The following is a 6,000-nucleotide window of genomic DNA, read 5'->3' on the forward strand; positions in this document are numbered from 1 at the left end:
ACTTGACAATAAAAGTTCCAATGGAATCAGGTCTCACTGTAGCCCAGTTGATGTGTAGATACAATCAGACATTTGGCTAGCTGGTTGGAAATGACTAGGTTCTCCAGAGAGCTTAATCCCCACCATACCTTTTCTCTGATTTTATCAGGATCTCCAGTGCTTCCACCTCTCCATTTTCTTCCAATTCAGCCTACCTCCTGGCATGTTTCTTCTACATCCTGCCTGAAACCCACGGCACATCTTCTGGCATTCTTAGCATCCAAGCTCCCTGATTTTCATATCACATCTTTTTTTACAGATCATCAGCCTTGGATCAATCCAGCCATCTCTTCTGCTTCTACGTCAGGGCTACTGAGTCCTTCATCAGGGCCTAGGTTTTTGCTCCAACATGGCCAGTAGGGATTAGAAGGGCCAAAAGACAAGGATTCAGCCCTGATGTCACTGGTGGGAATTAGCGGGACTGCAGGACCAAGGACTGGCCCCACAGTAGCCAGGACATTGGTTACATACAGGGAGACTGAGCAAATATATAACAGAGGATAATGAAAGCCAATTTTCCCAATGTTACTGAAGCGAGTTACAAATACAGAAGGGGGAAGGCTAAAATAAACTCTGTGATGTTGGATTGGAATTAAAGGTATTGGGGAAAACTCATGGTTTTTAATAGATAGATGTGGAAATAGATATAGATGGGCATGCATGTATATATGTATATATATTTCCTAGCTCTGTCCACTGAAAGGACAGGAGCCTAGAAGCAATTAATGACACCCCAGTAGCAATGTGCACACTGAGTACCCCGATTCTGGTTTATGAATATCACCTCCCACTAAAAGGAATCAAGCCTCCTTGGAGAAATGGCTGATTTCAGGACAAGGACAGGGAAGTATAAATGAACCTAGAGCTTGTTACCAAAAGTAACAAAGTGCTCAAAGAACGATGGAGACATCATACCAAAAGGACACAGGAGATAACTTGAAGGAATTCCTATGGGCCAAATGTGGGGTAATTTGAAGATCAAAAAAATAATAATAGCAATAGATTATAAGTCATTGAATAAAATAGGAATCTATGAGTCCATACAATTGACTTTTAACAAAAATTAAGAATTTGTGGGGCTTATAAAATATGTAGAAATAATTAAATGTATTACAACAATAGCACCAAAGCCAGAAAGGTGGTAAATATAAAGATACTATTGAGGGGTCTGCCCCGTGGCGCAGCAGTTAAGTTTGTATGTTCCGCTTCAGCAGCCTGGGGTTCGGTGGTTCAGATCCCGGGTGCAGACCTACACACAGCTTGTCAAGCCATGCTGTGGCAGGCATCCTATATATAAAGTAGAGGAAGATGGGCACGGATGTTAGCTCAGGGCCAGTCTTCCTCAGCAAAAAGTGGAGGATTGGTAGCAGATGTTAGCTCAGGGCTAATGTTCCTCAAAAAAAAAAAAAAAAAAAAAAATAGGATACTATTGTGTGTTTCTTATATTATACATGAAGTGATATAATATTATAGTATGATTTCAAGATATATCAGTGATAAGTTATGGATGCACACTATAATTTCTAGAGCAACTACTAAAATAAACAAAACTCCATGAGAAACAGCTAAACGCCAATAGAGAAGATAAAATGGAACACTAAAAAGCTTTTTTGCTTTATATAAAAGAAAGCAGGAAAGGAGGTAAAAAAGAACAGAGAACAGATGGGATAAACTGAAAATAAATAGCGAGAGTGGACTTGAACCCAGCTGTATCAATAACTACACTAAATATAAATGGTCCATTCACTACAATTAAAAGGCAGGCTGGATATAAGACAGTCCAGGAAGCCCTCACTATGAAGGTGACAATTGAGCAAATACTTGAAGGAGAAGAGGTAGCAAGACATGTAGATAACTAGGGTCAGAGTGTTCCAGGCAGAGGGAAGAGCATGTATGAGACTGATACTGACTATTTCAAAAAGCAGAGCTGATTAGCAGACACTGCTCGGAGATGAGGCTGCCTGAATTCTTAATGACTGAAACATCCAGAAATATTCCTAGGATATATTATGGCAAGTTATCATGGCCTCAGAACTTTGCAGGAATAGCCCTTAGAACATGACTAGTTCTGATTCTCAACTATGCCTTTTCTGAGCTCATTTGTTCTCTATATTCTACCACAAGCTCCATTTGGAAGGCTTCAAAGTTTATGGTGATAATGATCACAGAGTCATGGGAATTAGGAATTGGAAGATATCTTAAAGGTCATCTTGCTCCAGCTTCATACTTGTGGCATGGCTGACAGATAATGAGTCCGAGTCACATCCAATGGAAATGACTTCACACCTCCCAGGGCTGACTCTTCATCTCATGGAAAGCTCTATTACAAAGTTCTTTCTTCTGTGGGGCACAAACCTGCTTCACTGTAGCTGAATTTTTCTGCATCTAAGTGACCCTGATGAATGTCTTACAACATCTAGTAATTGAGACACAAAGTCCAAGAGCTTCAACTTGACCATTTGTTTCTTGGCTTTCAGCACCTTCACAGGGCCTGTCAAATGGTTTAGGTTTCAAAACTTAAACCCTTGGCCTTCACTAAACCTTGCCAATATCTTCTGTCAAGAGCCTTCCTGGACTGTTGAAGGGAAAGTAAACCAAATGGGCGTTTGTTTCTCATCAGTGAAAGCAAAGTGCTTGCAGAGGCCAGCTGATCTATTTTTGTCTGTGGGTCATGGATGATTGCCAAGAATGAATAGAGGTGTTTGCCTGTGGTAAAGACCGGAGACAGGGGTTGGTGGAGATGGTTACTGACGCAGAAGAAAGGTTCATGAACAGGATTTGGAACCTGGGAGCCTTGTTAAAATGGTCTTAGCTCTACCACTTTCAACCCCAGACCTCTCAGTCTCCTCCTCACTTGCATACTCTTATCTGTGGGCTCAGGACCACTAAGGATTCATTCCCCTCCTAACAGGAAGTAGACATCAAGCCTTTGGTTGGGCCAGGTTTTGCAGTATGCTCATCTTACTGTATGATGCTCTGATTGCTGGTACCCTGAGTCCAAAGTGTCCTCTCTGCTATCCTCACTAACAGGGCTTGGCACTGCTTTGACTGGATGCAAGAGGCTGGGGTGGGAGGACATAACCACCCGAAGCAGCACAGAATGTCAGAGGAGTCAAGTTAATCTGAAGGATTTGGAGACTGACTCAGATTCAAAGACTGAGAGTAGGCCAGAGAAACCCCAACTCTACAGGTCCCAGAATGAAGGAATTTGAGAGCCATGAATTCAAGATAGTGGAATTAGGTCAACCTCCTACCACCACTAATCCCTGGAATCTCTCCACCTCCAGGAAGCTTCCTGTTTGCCCCCATTGTGTTCTCACTTGGTGTCAGTCTGATTTTCTTGGGTTTGCTCTCTATTCCTTTGGCAGGAACTGGAACAGGTGTAATTTTCCTCGTGTTTGTTTAGAAATGCTCTCCACCAGTTGAGAGGAGTTCGGCCTTCCACTCAGTGTTTCGGTGGTTTGTTTCCATTCCTTTATGGCTGTGTTTATGATTGTGGTGCAACCAGTTGGAACTGAAATGTAGTTTCTTTGGAGACAGGGGTATTCTGTAGACACAGCATGAAATTCCTTGGACTGGGAGGGTCCTCAGAATGTAATACGATATCGCTACTGGCTCTGGAAGTATCAAGAATGGATAGGATCCTACTGTTATAACTAGAACTAGGGTAAATGCAGGATTCACTCATTTGTTCATTTACTCAGCTAACGTTTATGAGCACTTTTAATGTGCCGGGCACTATACTCATACCAGGAAGAAAAAGAAGGCCCCCACCATTCCAGCCAAGATCTTCAATGTCGTCTCTCAAGTCCATCGATCATAGCACTGCCAGGTGAACCTGCACTCACTCATATTCACAGTTACTGAACACCTACTGTGTGCTGGGCTAAAAAGTTGGTAGGATATAGTTCCTACTCCCAGGAACTCACAGTTTGGTAGGAAAGCAAGCTTAGAAACACTTATCCTATTTCAAGTCCTATCTGGAATGAGTGAAATATGCTTGTTCTACCAAGGGCTTGGTACTAAAATAGAGCTATAATAGAAATGTGTGCAGAGTACAGGAGCATAAGAATTAAATTTACTTCAAAAGAGTCATTCATTAACAAGCATTTACTGCATACCTACCACATGGCTGGTGCTGTGCTTGGCAATCATGAAAAACAGCCTCTGCTTTTATGGAATAGAGTTTAGAAGTGTGGGCTTTAGAGTAAGAGAAATCTGAGTTTGTATCTTGGCTTTATCACTTACGAGCTGTGTGACCTTGGGCTAGTTACCTATGTAGGTTCTCTAGAAGTGAGAACCTCAGATTTCTCATCTATAAAATGGAGGCAATAACATCTACCACGTAGCATTACTGGGAAAGTTAAATGAGACTTTTTTTTTAAAGCACTTTCACTGTAGTCCCCCTTTATTCTAATCTACTTCCCTGTGTAAGAGTGAGTTAGTGCTTGACTGTTGCCCTAGGCTGTGAGCTTCCTAAGGGTGGTGTCTGTGTCATATTTAGTTTTATATCTACTGTGACTGCTGCTTCTTGTATTGACTGTCCCCAGCTCACGTCTGGTTTAGAGTCCCTCACAGCTGCTTCCTCCTCCCATGCTATGGGCAGCATCCCTTGTCCGGGACCCTCTGGCTAGGCTGAGTTGATTCTCATCACAGAGGAACAATATAAATACCTGGGGCATGGAGCAAGAAGCTGGTATGGTTAAGCTTTCTCTTAGTTTCCTGCAGGTTTCTGCTATACCCCTTCAATTTTAACTTCCACCCACACCCAGGTTCTTGAACCCAGCTTGGCCCGACCCCTCCCTTGCTGTCCACGTCGTACTGCCTTGTCTGCCTGCTGCTGACTTCCTGGCTGACCTGATTCTCCATATCCAAGCTCACTGGCTCTCTGGGCCTCACTGATATAGCACTGTCTGCCTCAGACTGTGGTCACACAGGAGCCACCCCAACGGACTTCGAGCTCTCTCACCCTGACCCAGTGCCCTAGTGGACACCTTGCTATCAGCTTTTCTGCCTCAGCTGGACTTCTGTCCCACCCTGACCCACTCAACAAACATGCATTGAGTTCTTAAAGTGGGCCAGGCTCTGTGTTATGGAACACACAGAAGAATGACATGACCCTGCCCTGAACGACATCTATGACTGCCCCTGTCTTCAACCTCCTCAGGCTAAAAATGGTGCTGTTGGAAAAGAATTTTCCAGCCTCCGAAACGAGGTTTTCTTGCCCACTTTGATGAATAGACAGCAGTGTGCCTTCTGGCACGGCCCTAGAACCAGCCTTCTTTACCTGTTCTGCAAGAATTGCCCAGGGCAGGAAGCAGTAAATTGTAATGGTTATTGAGTACTTCCCATGTTCCAGGTACTGGGGATACAACAGAGAATATGATATACTTTCTGCCCTTGCAGAGCTGGGAATTTGTGGTAGGCAGAATAATGGCCCCTGAAGATGTCCATGTCCTAATCCTTGGATGCTGTGAATATACTACACTACACGGCAAAGGGAATTACAGTTGCAGACAGAATTAAGGTTGCTAATCAACTGACTTTAAAATAGGGAGAGTATCCTGGGTTATCTAGATGGGCCCAATGTAATCACAAGATCCTTAAATATGGAAGAGGGAGACAGAAGAGTCAGTGTCGGAGTGACGTGATGTAAGAAAGACTCTACTGGCCATTGGCTTTGAAGATGGAAGAAGCCATGAGCCAAGGAAGGCAGGGAGCCTTTAGAAGCTGGAAAAGGCAAGAAAACGGATTCTCCCTAAAGCCTCCAGAAGGAACACACCCCTGCCAACCCTTGATTTTAGCCCAGTGAAACTCATTTCAGATTTCTGACCTCCAGAACTTTAAGGAAATAAATTCGTGTTGTTTTAAGCCACTAAGTCTGTGGTAATATGCTACAGCAGCGATGGGGAACTAATCCAGAGCTTGACTGGGAAGACGGGAATCATAGAGAAGACGACA

This window comes from Equus przewalskii, chromosome 23, assembly GCF_037783145.1.
Source record: "Equus przewalskii isolate Varuska chromosome 23, EquPr2, whole genome shotgun sequence".
NCBI lineage: Eukaryota > Metazoa > Chordata > Mammalia > Perissodactyla > Equidae > Equus > Equus przewalskii.